Raw genomic sequence first — 21,750 nt, 5'->3', positions numbered from 1 at the left:
GATGTGGAGAAAAGGGAGCACTCATGCAATGTTGGTGGGAATGCAAAATGCTGCAGCCACTATTAAAAGCAGTACGGGGTTCCTCAAAAAATTAAAAACAGAAATAACATACAGGCACCTGGGTGGCTCAGTTGGTTGAGCATCCGACTCTCAATTTTGGCTCAGGTCAAGATCTCGGGGTTGTGAGATCAAGCCCCATGTCAGCTACATGCTCCGTGGGGAGTCTGCTTCCCCTCTCCCTCTGCCCCTTCTCCCACACATTCAATCAATCAATAAAATCTTAAAAGAAAGAAAGAAAGAAAGAAAGAAAGAAAGAAAGAAAGAAAGAAAGAAAGAAAGAAAGAAAGAAACACAAGATCCAGCAATTCCATTTCTGAGTATTTACCCAAAGAAAATGAAAACACTAATTCGAAAATATATAACAATATAACATATATAATTATATAACTATATAATTATATATATTATATATATTATAATAATACATATTATATATTGTAATATATAACCTCTTATGGTTATATCATTTTCAAATATCTTCTATTCAGTAGGTTGCCTTTTCATTTTGCTCATGGTTTCCTTCACTGCAAGAGTTTTTTTAGTTTGATGTAGTTCCATTTCTTTATTTTTGCCTTTGTCACCCTATGTTCATTGCAGTAGTTTACAACAGTCAAGCTATAGAAGCAATGTAAGCATCCATCAATAGGTCAGTGGATAAAGATGCGCTATATATACACAGTGGAATATTACTCAGCCATAAAAAAGAATGAAATCTTGCCATTTAGGACAACATGGATGGATACACACACACACACACACACACACACAGACACTCTGAAGTACTATTCAGGAGAAAGAAGGAAATCCTGTCATTTGTGACCACATGGATAAGCCCTGAGGGCATTATACCATGTGGAATAAGCCAGAAAGAGAAAGACAAATACTTCCCAATATCACTTATACGTGGAATATTTAAGTAAGAAAAGAGGGGAGGGGTAGGGGGAAGAGAAAAAAGAAAAGAAATTCACACTCTTAGAGAGTAGGAAAGTGGTTGTCAGGGCTAGGGAGTGGGGGAAATAGGGACAGGCTGGTAAAAGTGTACACATTTGCAGCTGTAAGATGAATAAGGTCTCAGGTTTTTTTGTTTGTTTGTTTGTTTGTTTTTAAGATTTTATTTATTTATTTATTTGACAGAGACAGCCAGCGAGAGAGGGAACACAAGCAGGCGGAGTGGGAGAGGAAGAAGCAGGCTCCCAGCAGAGGAGCCCGATGTGGGACTTGATCCCATAACGCCGGGATCACGCCCTGAGCCGAAGGCAGACGCTTAACGACTGAGCCACCCAGGCGCCCCGACAAGATAGTTTTCTAAATAAGACAATGCTATACATTTTATATAAAAGAGTCAACATGACAAATCAATGTATAAGCCCGCAATTTTCAGTGAAACATAGTAGTTAAGAACTCTGGAACCAAACTGACATGGGGTCAAATTGGTCAAATCCTAGCTCTTCTATTCAGGGATTGTGTGTTCTTGGACAAATTATATAACTTCTGCTTATTTGTCTAGAAAACTAGATTAATAATAATAGCACCTACACCTCACAAGATGTGGTGATAAACTGAGATAATTTACATAACATGTTTAGCATAGTGACAAGTACATGGTAAGTAAGTCCATAAATGTTAGTTGTTATCATCATCAGTGGGAGGCAACATAGAAGAGTAGCTAATATGAATTTGGATACTTGGACTTGAATCTTGTATTCACATATTAGCTTTAATCCTTAGGCAAGTACATTAACCTCAAGTCTCGTATCTTTTCCTCATTCATAAAATGGTAATAATATCAATACCTGTACCATGACAAATATCATATAACTTAAACAAGATATCAGATAAAAATTTGTGAATTCACTAGGCAAACACAATCTTAAGAGTTCAAAGTTAACATCCCCAATAAGATAAACCAGTTATATATGGTTGTTCAAAGTACTAAAAGACATATTTACAAAACAGGTAATAACTAGCATGTAATATTAATAAACAACAACCAAAATTCTTCACAGTTAAAGAGTTTCTCTAAGGGAAAGATCTGATTTCAAATAAACAAGTTCCTTTGATTTGTACCTTGTGTAACACCTATGTCACTACATATGAGTATGTTATTGCCAGTTTGGGGTTCAGCTGAAATTATCCACAAGAGGATAAAACAAATACATACATAACCTTGGCATGTATGATACTCTCCAATGATCTAATTATAGCATGATACTCTCCAATGATCTAATAAGAAATAGACTCATGATAATTAAATAGTTCAGGTAGTATCTCTTTGGAGTATTAAATAAATATCCTACAATCTTTCAAAACAAATAGGCTGGTGAGGGCTTACTGTAGTTCCCAGGAATTACTGAAAAAACAATCCTGACCCTAGGAGGAAGGAAAAAAGAGAGAGAGAGACAATGAAAAATCGATAATATGGGCTATTTTTCAGTCCCAAAACTTTTCAATACACATCTCTGATAATATTAGTATAATTAAGCTTCTGATCTTTTTTCAGGGTTGTCTAGACAAATGACAGGGTCTTCAAACAGACCTGAAAAGGGACTCCAATTCTCAGGAAACAAGAGTACCACAAACCAAACCCAATCATTACTAGAAACCAAAGGAACTTTGCTGGGAAAAGGCTAATAAATGGACAGCAGCAAACAATACTGTGCATGGGTTCCATGCTGTGACAACAAAAAGCCTCTAACACCAGAAAATCCAAAGGTCATCGAACTACCAAGCTTTGATGACTTCACCAACTGCTCAGTATCTTGACCATGGTGGTGGTTACACAAGCCCCACAGTTACAGAATTACACAAAACTGAGGACGTACACACACACACACACACACACACACAACTGGGGAAAGCAGTGGCTTGATAACATCGGTGTCAATATCCCAGTTGTGATATGCATTTGCAAAATGCTACCTTCAATGGAAACTAGCAGAGTATAAAAAAGGATCCCCCTGTATTCTTATTAACCGCATGTGAATCTGTATTTATCTTAATAAAAATTTTAATTTAAAAATTTAGGAAGAACATTTTCAGAATATTTGAGTAAATGTACCACAGGAAAAAATCCTTTTTAAATTTTTATATTAAATGTATTCTAAATAATATTTCCTCCCCACTACTAGCTTTAATAGCTAGCTTTTCTCCTATGGGCACAATGACCAAGGGAAAAAATTCCACAAAGATCCACACATATAAAACTTGAACTTATTTCAAGACAATAAACAACATAACACTTTTCCAGTTCAAGAGAGGAAACACAAACTATTCATAGAGCCAGATAAGCAATTAAAAATTATACCCACATGGTATTTATTGTGCATCTTACCTGCCAGACATCAAATGGAATATGGGAGACAAAGTGGAAGAGAAATAAATGACTTAATTGATCTTTCTTGGCACTAACGTTTTCTATAATGTTAGTTGAAAATAGATGTATACATCTTCCTTTACATGTGCTTAATCTGCTTCCTTCTTCTACATCTTCCTCATCTCATTAATTGTCTGGTTTTGAAGGAAGACTTATTTTCTGAGATTTTTACAAATCCTCTGAAATACACAAAGATTTGATTTAGTAGTATATCATTCCTATTCCTTAAGTGTAAAAGTTGTAGTAAGCAAGGTTCTTCTGAGAACTACCTTCATAGTCAGAAACTGTCTTGCCTGAACAAGGAATGAGCAAACTAGAGTAAAATAGAATTGTTAGCTCGACCTGCTCTTTCAAACTAAAAGCGGAATGCTCAGGGCAAGCTCTTCCCAAACTCATGCCAGTTCATGCCCTTACCTACATCCTTTGGTAGCTTATATTGACCTAAACACTGTACCACTCAACCGTTACATAAATACTATATAACTCTATGAGAAATGGGAAAAACAAAACCTAACCCAATAACTTGTACAAGAATGTGCCCAATACTGTATCAACAACTAGATTTTATTCTATTAATTAATAGGGCAACTGGATTACTCATTACAAAACAAAGGAGGACAGGTTATATTTTCAGAATCATCATTAGAACAATGTCACCCACACAATAAAATTTTAGTCATCTCTGTTGAAAATCTTGAATTGAGACTTAAACAACCAAAAATACATAATTATATAAGCCTATCTCCAGTAATCAAGAAAGATGTTCTTAATTAAATAAAAATCTTTTCAGAGAGTAATAAGTAATAAACGTGGCATTTTAGAACATGGGCATTTATTACCACAATTCCACAGACACATGCCACATGCAGGTTCCAGGAATTAGGACCTGGAGATTTTGGGGGGCTATTATTCAGCTTATCACACTCTCCAATCAGAACACCTATAATCCCAAGAGGATGGGACAAACTCCCATTTTTTCTCCCTCTCTCTGTTGTCCCAAAGCTTGGCTCCGGACACAAGCAGAGTAGCGGAAAGTGTGTGGCCACAGGAGGGTAACTAAAGTACCAGTCTTCTGAAAGGAGAACTGAAAATGGCAGCTCCAGGGAAAGGGAAAGTACTATGGATACAGAGGAGGAAGGAGCTCAGAAAAGTTGTTTTTGACTCCTGGGTTCACCTCCTAACAGCACATGCATGGATTGAATTTAAACGTCACAACAAAGTCCGAGAATTAAATTCAGGATAGATCACTGTCCAAGTTCCAGACTGGCCACTGGGTGGTGCACACATGAAACAGATCAAATAACAGTGCACAGACTTTGAAAACTCAACTGACGTTGGAACCACAACCAAAAGAAGAGGGATTGGAGCTTGCAGTCTAAAGGATCAATATCAACGATCTAATACAACAATCTAACACAACAAATATATCAACCTCTCCATAGGACTTAAAGAGACTCAGAATCTCATAACATATATTAAAAATGTCTGGAATATAATCCAGAAGTACTTGGCATATAAAGAACTAGGAAAAGTCTCAATTCAATTAGGAAAAGACAATCAACAACTACATGAGACAGATATTAGACCTATCAAAGACACTGGGGAAGCCATTATAAAAATGACCAAACAAATGAGGTCAAACACTCTCTGCTGAATGGAAAGATAGAAAGTCTTAGTACAGAAACAGAAGATACAAAGAAAAACTAAATGCAAATTCTAGAACTGAAAAAATCCAGTAACAACAACAAAATATCCGTATCTACATTCGAAATGTGGGAAAACAAGCTCTTTAAAGAGTGATAACTCCTTATGAAGGCCAACTCTATCAATCATTAACACCACAGTATTAATTATTTTAATCAGATGGCTTTCTTCATAACCCTAGTGGTACTAAGTGAGAAAGATATATTTCAACTTTGTCACAACTTTAGTCATTGCTTTTTGATAAAGTGCCCATCAAGTCTGTCCTCAGTAACTACTGAATAAAGTTAATGAACAGAAATAAATATTATCAAAGTGTAAGTTCTTATCAGATGGAGGAAAAAAATTAAAATGTGACTAACAGGGACGAAACAGGCCTACTGTTTCACAAGATGTGTTCAATAGATCTTGAGAATCAAGATGCTGTTTCTTTAAAGTGAGAAGGGTAGGTCCCTCTGCAGATCTAAATCATATTTATGTGTTAAAAACAATGTTCTTAGAGAGATGAATTTTTAATAAGTATTACAATATACAAACCAAGAAAATGTATGTTGTGACTTAAATCAATGGCATTTCATTTGGTTCTCTGTATTAGTAAATCCTCACAAAATTTATACAAAATTAATAATGAAACAGATATTGTAAAAATTAGATTTTAAAAAGTAGATAAAATTTCAGAAAAGGATTAAGATTGGAAAACATCAGAATTAAATGACTTGGGGTTCAAAGAAGAGGAGATGGTCCCTGGGATTTAGACTTGGAGTTAGAGAACCCTAATATGAAATACAGATTAGATCCTTTACATCAAGTTTAATTAATGCTTATTACTTTAAATTTTAAGAAAATATTGCTAAAATACAGAAAGCCTCAAATTCTTCAGAGCCCTCAAAAAGCTTGAGGCATTTAAGCCAAACACAAACTACCATATACACTCACAACACAGAATGTATAAACCTTTAGTGCACATTTCAGATCCACTAATATATTTAACTAGGATCCCTGAACAGTTAGGAGATTATTTTCACATGCTCTTTTTTATAAATTAAAAACTTAAGGTGCACCTGGGTGGCTCAGTGTGCTAAGTGTCTGCCTTCAGCTCAGGTCATGACCCTGGGATCCTGGGATTGAACTCCAAGTCTGGATTGGAGCAGCTCAGGGAGGGATCTGCTTCTCCCTCTGTCTCTGCCCCTCCCCCCACTTGTGTGTGTGTCTGTGTGTGTGCACGCACGCGCTCTCCCTCTCGAATGAATAAAATCTTTAAAAAAATAAAAAATTAAAATTAAAAACTTTATTTCAGGATACCACTCTTTAGGGAAATGCAAATCAAAAAGACAATGAGATACCACTTCATACCCACAAGGAGGTCTCCGACCAAAACACAGGTAATAACAAGGTTGGCAAGAATGTAGAAAAGTTGCAACCCTCATACACTATTGGTGGTAATGTAAAATGGTACAGCCATTTTGGAAAACAGTCTGGCAGTTCCTTAAAAGGTTAAGCACAGAGTTACCATATGACCCAGAAATTCCATCCAAGGTATATATCCAAGAGAAATGAAAATGTATGTCCACACAAATGCACATGAATGTTCATAGCATCACTATTTATAATAGCCAAAAAGTAGAAATAATCCAAATATCCATCAGTTGATGAACAAATAAACAAAATGTGATATATCCACACAAGGGACTATCATTCACCAATAAGAAGGAATGAAGGACTGATACATGTGGCAACACAGCATAATGTTTTCAAGATTCATCTAAGTCAAAGAAGCCAGTCACAGAAGACTATATATTGTAGATTCCATTTTTACAAAATGCCCAGAAGAGGTAAATCTATAAAGATGGAGTAAATTAGTATATTAGCCTAGGGCTGATGGACGAGGGAATGGAGAAAATAGGGGTGACAAAGGTATAGGGTTTCTTTTGGGGGTGATGAAACTAACTGTGGTAATGGTTGCAAAACTCTGTGAACAAACGAAAAGTCATTAACCATGTACTTTAAATGAGTGAATTGAGGGGCGCCTGGCTGGCTCAGTTGGTGGAGCATGCGACTCTTGATCTCGGGTTGTGAGTTTGAGCCCCATGCTGGGTACAGAGATTATGAAAAGAAAAGAAAAGAAAAGAAAAGAAAAGAAAAGAAAAGAAAAGAAAAGAAAAGAAAAGAAAAGAAAAGAAAAGAAAAGAAAAGAAAAGAAAAGAAAAGAGAAAAGAAAAGAGAAAAGAGAAGAGAGAAGAGAAAAAAGAAAAGAAAAGAAAAGAAAAGAAAAGAAAAGAAAAAAGAAAAGGGGTGAGTTGAATAGCATGTATTGTATCTCAATAATTAGAAAACTGTTAGGGAAAAAAAGGCTGTTAGGAAACAATACCAGTATTTCATTTAAAGCAAAGATATGGTATACATAGCAAAGTTGGCTTAACACATTTTCATGAAGACTGTTCCTATAAGCCTTTTTACTCCTCATCTAAAATTTTCAAAGTCAAATGTAAAAATAAAAAAGAATAAAGATAGGAAAAATAGTTCAAATGAATCCTCACGTGTGGTATTATATGTCAATATTGTTTTTATATAAATGTCAAAACACCCCTACTGCTTCTATCATTTGGAAATTAATATGAAAATTATTCTTCAGAGCTGGAAAACTAGTAAAGTTGCCATCCACATATAAAATAACTTAAGCGCATCTGGGTGGCTCAGTCAGTTAAGTGTCTGCCTTTGGCTCAGGTCATGATCCCAAGGCCCTGAGATGGAGTCTCAGGCTCCCTGCTCAGCGAGGAGGGGCTTCTCCCTCTGCCCTCCACCCCTCCCCTATCCTTCTTCCCTGCCCGGGCTTGCTTGCATGCTCGCTCTCTCTCATAAAAATAAATAAAATATTTAAAAAATAAAAAATAAAATAACTTAAGCAAACTATTTTGCCTATTACTAATTCCTATGAGCAGTGCCAACAAAAAACTGGTTTAGGGGCGCCTGGGTGGCGCAGTTGTTAAGCGTCTGCCTTCGGCTCAGGGCGTGATCCTGGCGTTCTGGGATCGAGCCCCACATCAGGCTTCTCTGCTAGGAGCCTGCTTCTTCCTCTCCCACTCCTCCCCCTGCTTGTGTTCCCTCTCTCGCTGGCTGTCTCTCTCTGTTAAATAAATAAAATCCTTAAAAAAAAAACTGGTTTAAAAAATTACAAACTATTTAAAAAGCTAAATTCTAGCCAGAATCCATAAAAAATAAAACATTTTTAGAAATGCTAAATTGATTTTTAAAGAGTAGCTCAGCTTCTTTCATATTAGACAAGGAAAAAAAACTAATTCTTAAGCCTGATTTCTCTTTCCTCTAAGGTCAAGTGCTTCACACAGATGGAATTTTATATCTAGTATTTTCCTATTGTTGTTATTAATGGTAATTTAACAACATGCAAATGATGTGATTAAAATTCACCCTCATTTCACCACCTAAATTTTATCTTGATATCCCACATTACTTCAAAAGCGAATAAAGAAAACTCACTAAGTAAATCTTGCATCAGTTTTTTTCCCCCCACAGTTGGGACACAAAAGGCCAAAAAACATGAAAGTTCATGGAATATAAGAGGACAGAAAGACAGCCTGGTATGTATAGATAGGATGGATGGATAGATAGATAGATAGATAGATAGACAGACAGATAGATAGATGTGACATATTTATGTATGTATCACAACTAAAATACTTAAACTAAAAGTACATTTAGAAGATCGGTATAAAAAATAAGCCTTTGACTCACGAAAAATTACACTAAAAAGCTGCTGGAATGTTTGAGATGATTTAGCCACAGGTATGAAAGCTAAGCAAATGAAAAAATAAAGTAATTCTTAAACCCAGGGAAAAATAAATACATAAAAAAATAAAGAAAACTAAATCGCAGCATACCATGTTGCAAAAAAAAATTTACATAATCATAACACTCAAGACTGAATAGGTGGGGGACTCTTGGTTTTTCACTAGCTCTTTTTTTTTTTTTTTTTAAGATTTTATTTATTTATTTGACAGAGCTAGAGACAGCCAGCGAGAGAGGGAACACAAGCAAGTGGAGTGGGAGAGGAAGAAGCAGGCTTCCGGCCTAAGAGCCTGATGTGGGGCTCGATCCCAGAACACCGGGATCACGCCCTGCGCCCAAGACAGATGCCCAACGACTGAGCCACCCAGGCGCCCCTCACTAGCTCTTTCTGATTCTACTCTGACCATGTCCATATATCACTATGATAAAAAAGATAATTTTAAAACTTTACTTGCAAAGCAGGATAACTGGTTGCTGGTGGGGAAGGACTTTAGGTAATGGGGATAAGATGGAGGCTTATTTTATTTGACATTAAAAATACTTCTATGGGGCGCCTGGGTGGCTCAGTTGGTTAAGCAACTGCCATCAGCTCAGGCCATGATCCCGGGGTCCTGGGATCGAGCCCCACATCGGGCTCCCTGCTCAGTGGGGAGCCTGCTTCTCCTTCTTCCTCTGCCACTCCCCCTGCTTTTGTTTGCCTGCTATCAAATAAATGAATTAAAAAAAAAAACAAAACACTTCAGTAAGTTTTTAAATAGTGTGCCATGATCATATGCTGCCTATTTCTTTCAAATCAATTAATAAATAATAGTTCACAAGACTATAAAACATGAAATACAGAGCAACTGAAAACAAGAGCATTATAATTCAATTTAAAGAATGTAACTAAAACATTCATTGCATATATTTTTCAAAAGGCAATTTTTTAAATGTTTTTTAATTTAAAATATTTTATTTGTTTGTCAGAGAGAGCAAGCACAAGCAGGGGGAGCAGCAGGGAGAGGGAGAAGCAGGTTCCGTGCCGTGCAAGGAGCCCAACGTGGGGCTCGATCCCAGGACACTGAGATGATGACCTGAGCTGAAGGCAGACACTTAACCAACGGAGCCACCCAGGCGCTCCAAAAGGCAATTTTATTAAATAAAATTTTCATTTCTATAGGAATGACTAGCCTCCATGATACTGTCTAACCTATTTAAATAAATTCCTGTTGCTACTCACCCTGGATCATAATGTAGCTTGTGTGATATAGCTTGTGGCAGAAACCGTTAGCAGTCTATACAACATCCATTTTTCCTTCCTTCCTTAGAAATAGAACCTCAATTTTTCCAAGATATTACTGATCAATCATAAATCAAAACTTGCATTTCAGATCACCTGCTCTTGTAATTTGATTTGGGGGTCCCTATTGGACACCACGGTTTATCTTCTCATTCTACTGAGACTTAATGCTTGTGGTCACATGGAATTCTTAGACTCTGTATGAGAAACTCTGTCTCTCAGAAACATCGGCCTATCTCTTTGAGGTTCCTCCAGAGAATCAACAAAGGAAAATTCATGCACAATGGATCAAATAATCTATAAATTAAGTCTTATTCCCCCCAAAAACTTACCAAGTGTCATAAAAGTAAGTCTGGTTATTTTCACAGGACATTCTAAGAGATAGAAATTAATTTACTTATGTAGATTACTATCCTCTCAAATTACTTTATTATAAAAGAATCAGTTGTTAAATATGATAAATGGAAAAAATTAAATACTATTTACAGAAGAAATTAAAACATGCCATTTGCTCTAATTTTTTTATAAGATTTTTTTTATTATTTATTTGACAGAGAGAGAGAGAACACAAGCACAGGGAGTGAGAGAGCTCCCTGCTGAGCAGGGAGCCCAACGCAGGACTCGATCCCAGGACCCTGGGATTGCGACCTGAGCCAAAGGCAGATGCTTAACGGACCGAGCCACCCAGCTGCCCTCATTTGCTCTATATTCTTGAGTATATTTTATTATATTTACCCTATAACCCCTATTTTTTTCACATAAGAACTGTCCTAGAGTTTCATAAGCCTTTGTCAGGTATCTACCCCACAGAACCATTGACTATTAGATGCCAAGCATAAGCCATTTCATAAAATGTTTATGTAACACCAGAGTCCAAAAGTAAGTTACTAATACTCTTCTTAAATTTAGAGAATAGAATTCTCCATATTACTTCTCTCCCTTCCTCAAGCCCAAAAGCAAAGGAGCCTTGCCTAAACAAAACAACCCAGGATACCTTTGTATATTACCTATTTATATCTGACAGATTGTCCGACCAATAACTAATCCTAGGATTAACTGGACGAACCAGATTACTAGCTCTGCTTTTCTTAGGTAACTTCCTGCTGCCACTAAACCAAAGAGCAAATTCTGGGATTCGGTTTCTACCTCTTTTCTCATCTCTAAAGATACCTTGTCTATTTAAGTCTATTCAAATACACAACTACATGTCATACTCAGAGCATAAACAACAGTGTCACTAGACATCAGTGAGGTAAATTATTAGTATACCCTCTCAATTAGCGTGGCAGTGGTTTAAAATAATTAAATAAGTTCTCCGAAGTTCTGGGTTGTAACTCCCCTTCCACTTACTAGCTTCCTTTAAAGCAAATATTCGTCCCTGATCTATTCCTATCCCAATAAAGAAGCTGAAGTCTCCTTAGATCCACAGGGGCTTTGAAGAAGATTCAGGTTCAACCACAAAGGTTTTAAAGTCAAAACTGCTCTCCTTGGAGTCAGTGTCTCTGAACTCTACCTATGGAGATTTCCTGGCTTTTTTCTCGATGTTTTCACACCTTAATGCATGATACTAAGATCAGATCCTTGTCCTCACAAGTGGCTCCCCCGTCCTACTTTATTATCCACACTTTTCTTGGAAACTGATTATCCTGGATCTTCTATTTCTAATGATCTCTTTCTGGAATCTCCTTGCTTTAACTTCAATTCTCTACAAATTTAATTTAATCTGTAACTTCAAATCAAGAGGGAAAAGGCAGAGTTCCAAATTTATCACTGAGAATTCCTCCCTTTCACTGCCCCAACTTTCCCAGCCTAACCTAGCCCACACATCCTTTCCCGCTCCATCCCAGGCCAATTTCAAAGACCAGTAAAACACCATAAATTTAACCACATTTCAAATTTAACTGCATTTAAAAATATATTTTATTTATTCATTTGAGACAGAGAGAGAGAGAATGAGCAGGGGGAGTGTCAGAAGGAGAGGGAGAAGCAGGCTCCCGGCTGAGCCAGGAGCCTGATGGGGGGCTCGATCCCAGGACCCTGGGATCATGACCTCAGCCGAAGGCAGACGCTTAACCATCTGATCCACCCAGGTGCCCCATTAACTGGATTTCTAACTTTTCTAATTACAATCAAGTTGATCATACACCTAATTCCTACAATAATTCTGATCAAAGGTTTGGAGGTTCTTTTGCCTCAGAACTTAAATGACTAGGAAGACACCTTACAGTAAATTAATAAAGTTAGAACTAAAACCCAAATATCCTAACAAAGACTGAAAACGAAATGATACATCTTGTCAATAGTCAGTTTTTATATTTCAGGCTCACTTTTCCAAGTACTATAAGTATTCCTCCTGAAAAACACAAAAAGTACATCTAAATTAAATGTTTTACAAAGTTCTTGAGGGATAATTGAAGTAAAATAAACTGCAAATATTTTTATTAGTCCCATTTTTTAAACTGCACATATTTAAAGTATACAAATCACCAGTTCTGTGATGCCCTGCCATACCACTAAAACTATCACCAAAATAAAAAAATTAATGACATTTTTATCACCTCAAAAGTGTCCTCTTGTCTCTCTGTAATCTCTCTCTCCCTCTTCTTCCCCATGCACCATCAACACCCAATAAGCTTCCTTTCAGGATAGATAACTTTGCAACTTCTAGAATTTTATATGAATGGAATCATAAGCATATATTCTATTTTTACTTGGATTCTTTCACTTAACACAGTGATTTTGAGATCTGTTCATGTTTTTGCATTTATCAATAGATATTCCTGCTTTTTTTAGATCTTCCTTTTTATTGCTGAGTTATCAAGTGCAATTTTTCAAAGTAGTTAAAAGAAAATCTTCATTATGAATACATCTTACTATATTTATAATGAATAGAACAGATATTTTTAATATACTTCTATTTAAAAAGGAAGAATGTCATAGAAAGACTGCCCAATGAAGAAATATATTTTAGTAGTATATCACCTCTGGAAAAAAGAAAAGAATTAAAAGCTTCAATTATCTAACTTTAGTAGCTATAAATACAGGACAAGATTTCTTTAAAATTTATTTCCATGGATGGGGCACCTGGGTGGCGCAGTCGTTAAGGGTCTGCCTTCGGCTCAGGGCGTGATCCCAGCGTTCTGGGATCAAGCCCCGCATCAGGCTCCCTGCTCCGCTGGGAGCCTGTTTCTCCCTCTCCCACTCCCCCTGCTTGTGTTCCCTCTCTCGCTGGCTGTCTCTCTCTCTGTTGGGTAAATAAATGGAATATTAAAAAAAAAATTTATTTCCATGGAAATGGAAATTTTAAAAATTAAAAAAAAAAAAAGTGCCTGGCTGGCTCAGTGGGTAGAGCATGTGACTCTTGATCTCGGTTATGAGTTCAAGCTGTTATTTTGAGTTTGTTTCAAAGAACTTTTATGCATTCACAAAAAAAAAAATCAAGATAGATTTTCCCCAAAAAATCTAGTTTAGATAATGTATATATATGAAAGACTCTTACTAAAGAAAAAAATGTTAAAAAAAAAAAAAAGGATGGGGGGCGCCTGGGTGGCACAGCGGTTAAGCGGCTGCCTTCGGCTCAGGGTGTGATCCTGGCGTTCCGGGATCGAGCCCCACATCAGGCTCCCCCGCTATGAGTCTGCTTCTTCCTCTCCCGCTCCCCCTGCTTGTGTTCCCTCTCTACTGGCTGTCTCTATCTCTGTCAAATAAATAAATAAAATCTTTAAAAAAAAAAAAAAAAGGATGGACTTCCATTTTAGCTATAATATAGAAACATTTTCAATAATTTGCTATCCTATACTAGTTTGCACATACATAGGATGATGTATTATTTCTTCACGCCATTTATTTCCTGAGAATACATCCCTGAAAATCCCAAAATTGCCTAAAATGTTAATTACAAAAGTAATCCTAAAATCATAATTTATAATTTTACATACTTAATATTTGAAGCTACAATATATGTAGTTACATTGCTTATACATTGTATATATTTATATTTAAAATTACAATATATATAATTGGAAAGTTAACCATTACAAAGCTAACAGTATTTTAAATTCCATCATTTTTTCATAATAGCATATTATTTGTGAGAACATCTCAGATTCTCAGAAAGATGCTACAGGAATTTTTTTTTAAGATTTATTTATTTATTTTAGAGAGAGACCACGCGTGTGCCCACATACATGGGGGAGGGGAGGGGGCAGAGAGAGAGGGAGAGAAAAACTCTAAGCAGAACCCATGCTGAGTGTGGAGCACAATATAAGGCTAGATCTCACCACCGTGAGATCATGACCTGAACTGAAACCAATAGGCCGACACTTAACCAACAGCTCCACCCAGGTGCCCCAAGTGCTGTGAGATATTCTTATAACTTAAAGGAGAAAAGGGCAGGAAAAAGTGTATCCTAAAGCCCTAAGTATAAATGACCCAAAACAAAATTTTTCCTCTTCATATTTTCAGTCAGCTACTCAAAAAAATTAACCATCGAGGTTATTACATTTAAAAGTACATTAAGGGGGTGCCTGGGTGACTCAGTCAGTTAAACATCTGCCTCTGGCTCAGGTCATGATCTCAGTGTCCAGGGATCCAGCCCTGCATCGGGCTCCCTGCCTAGTGGGGAGCTTGCTTCTCCCTCTCCCTACCTTTGTCTCTCTCTCAAAGAAATAAATAAATAAAAATCTTTTTAAAATGTACATTAAGAAAGGATTCTCACATTTATCACTTACTGACAAAAATAAATACAGAAGTCCAACTGTATTTTACAACTCTTTCCCCTAAATACTGAATGTAATAACTCACACTAAGCAAAGATGATAGTCTTAGAAGATAATAACTACCATATGCAAGGGAAACAAAATGGTTCCATTTCTGCGACAATTTTATTAGGTAGCTCCTCAATAAAATAAAGCTATATTTATTCCATCTATGGGCATGGGGGAAAGGGGAAAAAGATAAGAATTCAGATGTGCCCCTCTACATTCACCCAAGTTTAGCAAATATTAGTTGCTTTTCCCACCATTTAGAGTTCTTTTTTATATGAATTTTATGATTTCTGTAGTCAAACTTAGCTAAATCTTATCAGCTAAATTTTGGCAGAGTTTTTAACATGGTTATAAATTAAATCAAACCTTATTTTACCTATAATACCAAATAAGGAACAGGCTATTGGATAGATGTGTTTATCAAGACTGACCTGAATATTGATTATTTTTACCATCTACTACACCAGTAGTGTCAGTAGCTCAGTTAATAACACCAAAGATTCCTGTAAGTGATTATGCGTAAGTTATTTTCTGTAAGAGTATTTTTTAGTTCCAATATAAACGAATAACTTCTTTGACATCTGCAATACCATTTACAACATTCATAATTTATATAATGTACTTGATGTAATGTTTTATATAAGAAGTTCACTAGTTCTTCTAGTGTCTATGTCTAATGACATGTCAGCTCTTCTACTATAATCTGCTTTTCTTTTTTTTTTATTTATTTATTTATCTGAGAGAGAGAGAGAGAGAGAGCATACACGCACACAAGCTGAGGGGTAGAGGGAGAGGAAGAGAATCCTTAAGCAGACTCCCCACTGAGGCCTCAATCCCAAGACCCTGAGATCATAACCTGAGCCAAAATCAAGAGTTGGACACTCAACTGACTAAGCCACCTAGGCGCCCCATAAACTCTGTTTCTCAATAGCTTATAAAGCTGTTTAAAAATCACTCTAGGATAAAACCTGGCAGTTAAGAACCATAAAGACAATAATGCATGTTTTTTTTTAAAGTCCATATGTAGGGGCGCCTGGGTGGCACAGCGGTTAAGCATCTGCCTTCGGCTCAGGGCGTGATCCCGGCAATCTGGGATCGAGTCCCACATCAGGCTCTTCTGCTATGAGTCTGCTTCTTCCTCTCCCACTCCCCCTGCTTGTGTTCCCTCTATCGCTGGCTGTCTCTATCTCTGTCGAATAAATAAATAAAATCTAAAAATAAAAATAAAAAAAAAATAAAGTCCATATGTAATTTTACAAGTGGGTGAAATATTGTTAATATTTTCATCTAACAGAATCCTTGGAATCTTTTCTGACCAGTCTTACAAAGACAAATACTGAAAAACCATGAAATTTAAGAACTAGCATAAATATTACACTGTGAACAAAAAGAGATGCAGTTAAAATCAAGTCTACAGATTCTACTTACAGAGAAAGATTTTAAACCAGTATCCTGCCTAGTATTCTCCTGTCAGCTTATAATGTCAAGATCAGGATTTACTGTAACAAAGTTAGCTACTCTTCTCTGGTTGATATAAACACATTAGTTATTTTGGATATTACAACAACTGCTAACAATGATCAGTAGCATCAACCGCTAACAATCAATGACTAGAGTTGTCAAGAAAGTTGTTAGCCATCATTCTACTAAATTCAACACAAAGGAATGTACTAAATAATACAGATCAACTAACATCAAAACAAATACTACTCATAATTCTGTGGTCAGTCCCCCTAAACCTAGACTGTCTAGTAAATACATGTCCCTCGTCCCAAGAGGTATCTCAATGCAATATGAATACCTCAGCATAAATTTACCACCACTAATGGAAAAATACCCTACTAATCAACTGTTTTTACAAGTTGATCACTATTTCTGAAAACACTTTAGGCTCTAAGATCGCTTTCACTTAACGTGCATTTTCCTCTAATTTGGAAAAGCTTAAATGTTCAAAGATTGCAAAGCTAATTGACTTCACTAATATTGATTTTCTGGTCATTCTTGTAATAGGATTTTGCAGAATAATAAAATTACTTTTTAAAAAAGCATTAATAAATCAAATGCTCATTAAGTCTATAGTACATACACAGCACTCTGGGGCATATGTTTTAAAAGTCATGAAGTCTGCCCATCGAGAATCATAACTTAGTTGAGAGACAAGATTTAAATGAACAATTAGAGAACAAGCTATCACTTCATAAAATGTTGTGCTACACAGTAGAGGCAGGCTTTAATACCTGTAAGGAATGGGAGAAAACCAACGTAGGCTAAAACTGTCAGAGGCAGCTGTAAGGAGAAAGGTGGAATGGTATTATATTATATTAGCCAGTCATCCAGGATTGAAATCAATCTTGAGATAGAGATTTACGAGTTTTCAGTTAAAAGAAATACTTAATAGTAGCTACTACAAATTCACTTGCCTAACAGATTTTGTAAATGGTAAAAACTACTTTTAAGTGAATGTGAAAAAAAGGAAGTGATTACAAATTAATACTACATGGAAATGTTTTGTTATAAGAATTTCTTTGGGAGGATAGGAGTTGGGGGATGGGTGACACCCAAAAGAAAATATAAGCACTGGATTATTAAGAGTTAGTGGCCCTGGTTCAGAAAAGGCCAATTTCAAGTATTACACATTTTTCATTTACTTACCATGTTTCATCTGACTTTGTTTTCTCAATCCCCTCAAATTCTATTTAATACTCTACTCAAATAATACATGGTTACTATTACAAGCAAGATCATAATTGCATCAAATTGTTAATTACATTAATCTATCCTAGGAACAATGAGACAAATGAAATCAACGCTTTAATTTCAAAAATTGTAAACTGTCATGAGTTTTTTATTCTTCATCCAAAATGTCCTGGAATTTATCACTGTAAGTCTTCAGAAAAGGGAAAAAAAAGAAAAAGAAAAAAAAGATATTTCAGTTCAATCCTAACTAAATCTCTCTTTTGCTCTAGAAATACACAGCTACTCTCTTCTAGAAAATAATTTAGAAACTCACATTGTTTCTTTAACATCTTATGGACTAAAGTTACTTTCTACGTTCATCATCCTTTTCCACTAAGATTTCAAAAATACCTCCCCTTACTTTTCAAAGATATGTTATTACTTTTACTTTAGAGGAAAACACTGATTAACTAGGGAATAAAGTTCTCTCTCCATCCACAACTGGCAGCTTAAATGGTTCCTGTGGCTTTTCTTACAGAGATACTGGCATTAAAATAATGCTGTTGTGTTTCAAAAAATTAACTTCAGAATCTCACCAAGAGTCGGTAACACTCTTCACTCAAATTCAAGGCTGAAGCTCTCCACAGGATTTTAAGAAAGGTCTTACAAGGGCCATCACTTTACTTATAAATCCAATCATTTAACTTATTTCCTTGCAGCTGTAGAATACAGACCTCCGTTCTGAGTCTACCTACTCACTAAAACTAAATTCAAGCTTCAAAACTACCTGCGTAGAATTACACTTCCATTTTATTTAAAATGTACCATTTCTCCTTCAGCAAATAACTTTCTACTCTGCAAATATGAATTATACTAATAAATTCTCTCCCTATCCCAAATACACGCAAAAGCTGATCAAGTCTATCTACTGACCTGCGTATCTCAGAGATGGCTAAAATAAACCACAAGCTGAATGTTGAAACTGCTCCAAAACTGAGCTTAAATGAGGTTCACTCCTTTTGAGATTACAGTATAAGAAACTATAAAGACTTCCTCTCCTGAGAAAATACCAGCGATTAATTAGATAAAAGAACTTATTTATTAGCTCCCTTTCATACTTCACAATTTACACAATATATTATACTTACTAATCAGTATCCACATGCTAATAGTACCCATCCTCACTTAAAACAAGCCTACGTCAGTAAATAATAGGGCAAAAAAAGCTAATATCACTAAAAGCATTTATAGAATTTATGTGTTCTAATACAGTGCTAGGTTTTACACACAAAAAAGTGTCAACTACAATGAAACTGAAACTTGAAACTATCATTGTGGACTTTACAATTTAACATTAAGATCGTTCTTATAAAATAATTACTTTAATTATTCTAGCCAGTGAAGATTTTTTTTTTTTTTTTTTAAGATTTTAGGCAGCCAGCAAGAGAGGGAACACAAGCAGGGGGAGTGGGAGAGGAAGAAGCAGGCTCCCAGCAGAGGAGCCTGATGTGGGGCTCGATCCCATAACACCAGGATCACGCCCTGAGCCGAAGGCAGACGCTTAACCGCTGTGCCACCCAGGCGCCCCTAGCCAGTGAAGACTCTTAACAGAGAGTCCAAAGGACAGAGCAAGATTCTTAAAGCAGTTCTGGGTGGAATGAAATTTATGAGATATTCACATAAAAATGATGTTGCAAGGAATTCCACTTCCACCTTACATGTAAAACCTCTGAAAGAGTGTTACTTCTAGGGGCGCCTGGGTGGCTCAGTAGTTGGGCGTCTGCTTTTGGCTTATTGGCTCAGGTCATGATCCCAGGGTCCTGGGATCGAGCTCTGCATTGGGCTCCCTGCTCAGCGAGGAGCCTGCGTCTCCCTCTCCCTCTGCCCCATCCCCTGCTCATGTTCTTTCTCTCAACCTCTCCCTCTCCCTCTCTCTCTCAAATAAATAAATATAATATTTTTTAAAAAAGTGTTACTTCTAACCTAAATACCAGAAAAAGCCAAATAAATTATCATATTACAACATTTCTTGAGCCTGTCAGAGGCAACCAAGTAGCCTGACATCCCAGGAAGGACAGATTCCTCCAAAACACAGGAAACATGAATTGCCTCTCCAAGAGCAGAACATGGGAAGAAGATGCATCTGTTATGCACACGAGTAAGAAAAAAAATCAACTAAAATTTTAACAAGTCTATTTTCTGTTTCTATAGAGTTGGCTATTCTGACCACTTCATACAAATGGGATAAAAAAAAATGGGTCTTTTGTGTTTGACTTATTTGACTTAGCATGTTTTGTAGGCTCGTCCATGCACATGTCAGAAAACTTCATTTCTTTTTATTAACAAATAATATTCCATTGTATGGATTTACTCTATTTCGTTCAGCCAATGGACATTTGACTTGCACAATGAAAACTAAAAAACGTTAAAAAAAATTAAAAATCTGAATGTGAAAAGTTCCTAATTTCATAAGTCAGAAGACTTAAAATATTGTTAAAATGGTAATACTTCCCAAACCAATCTACAGATTCAATGCAACACCTATCGAAATCCCAGGTGCCTTTTTTGCATAAATTGACAAGATGATCTTAAAATCCGTATTCGAATACAAGGGACCTGGAATAGACACAATGACTTGAAAAGAAGATCAAAGTTAGAAGAATAACATGTTTTGGGGATGCCTGGGTGGCTCAATCGGTTAAGCATCTAACTTTGGCTCAGGTTATGATCTCGGGGTCCTGGGATGGAGCCCCACATCAGGCTCCTTGCTCAGCAGGGAGTCTGCTTATCCCTCTGCTCCTCCCCCTATTTGTGTGCTCTCTCTCTTAAATAAAAAAGTAAAATCTTAAAAAAAAAAAAAGAAAAAATGTTTTGACTTCAAATCTTCAACAAAAGTAGAGTAATCAACACAATGTGATACTGATGCAAGGAGAGACACAGATATCAATGGAACAGAACTGAGAATCCAGAAATAAAACTTTATGTTTATGGTCAATTGACTTTCAATAATTTTAACAACAGTGACAAGACAATTCAATGGGGAAAGAAAAGTCTTTTTAACAAATGGTTCTACAACAGCTGGAGAACTACTTGCAAAAGAACAAAGTTGGAATCTTTATCCCATACACGAAATTAATACAGAATGGATGAGACCTAAATTTAAGAGCTAAAACTCTTAGAGGAAAACAGAAGAGTAAATCTTTATGATTAGGGTTAGGGTTAGGCAATAATTTCTTTTTCTTTCTTTCTTTCTTTCTTTTTTTGACAATGATTTCTTAGATACAATACCTAAAACACAACGATAAAAGGAAAAACAGGTAAACTGGACTTCACCAAAATTTAAAAGTTTTGTATTTCAAAGGCTACCATCAAGAAAGTGAAAAGACAACCTTAAGAATGGGACAGTACATTTGCAAATCATGTATCTTATAAGGGACTTGTATCTAGAATATATAAACTCTTACAACATCTTTATTTTTGGTCCAAAGAGACAACTGAGATATTCTGACTTAATTTTTTCCCAGTACCATGAATTACATTGAGACTGACAGTTTTGACTTTAAGAAAGGAGGTGAAGGGAGACACGGGCTGAAGGCAGTATATATTTGAATTTGGAATATTTTAATTATTATGGACTCAGAGGACCCTCCCTCAACTGCTAACTTATGTCATAAATTGCTAGTTATATCCTAAAATAAAATAAATTCTAAAATGTTATATACAAGCACTTAAGACAAAAAGATTGAAAGAAATAGGAAGATGAACTCACACTGAAACAGAAAACCCAATAAATAGTATTAAGAAGAAACTGTCATAAATCTGAAACAATGGCAGAGGTATATAATTTTACAAAAAAATACATTTAAGAGAATTAATGCAACACATATCTCCACCAAAAAAAAGATAAAGATTAAAAATGTAAACTCTATATTATGTAAACCACAGGTTCAAAAGCACACAACCCGTGTTAGAAACAGAAACTGTCACTAATTAAGAGTGGTGAATTACGATTCTTTGTAATATACTAAGCTTAAAATTCCTGTAATTTTCAGTGTTTTATTAACATTTTCAGTGTTTTATTCTCATTTCAC

General features: G+C 35.9%; 1 protein-coding gene across 2 annotated transcripts in view; it reads right to left on the bottom strand.

Annotated features, from left to right (window-relative positions):
* USP32 (ubiquitin specific peptidase 32) overlaps positions 1-21,750 on the bottom strand; it is a 196,841-nt gene that overhangs the window by 115,701 nt on the left and 59,390 nt on the right. The window lies entirely within an intron of this gene.

The sequence above is a fragment of the Ursus maritimus genome, unplaced genomic scaffold, assembly GCF_017311325.1.
Source record: "Ursus maritimus isolate PB19 unplaced genomic scaffold, ASM1731132v1 scaffold_24, whole genome shotgun sequence".
Classification (NCBI taxonomy): domain Eukaryota; kingdom Metazoa; phylum Chordata; class Mammalia; order Carnivora; family Ursidae; genus Ursus; species Ursus maritimus.
Note: the sequence above shows the minus strand (reverse complement) of the source record. Positions and strands in the feature narration are given on the sequence as shown.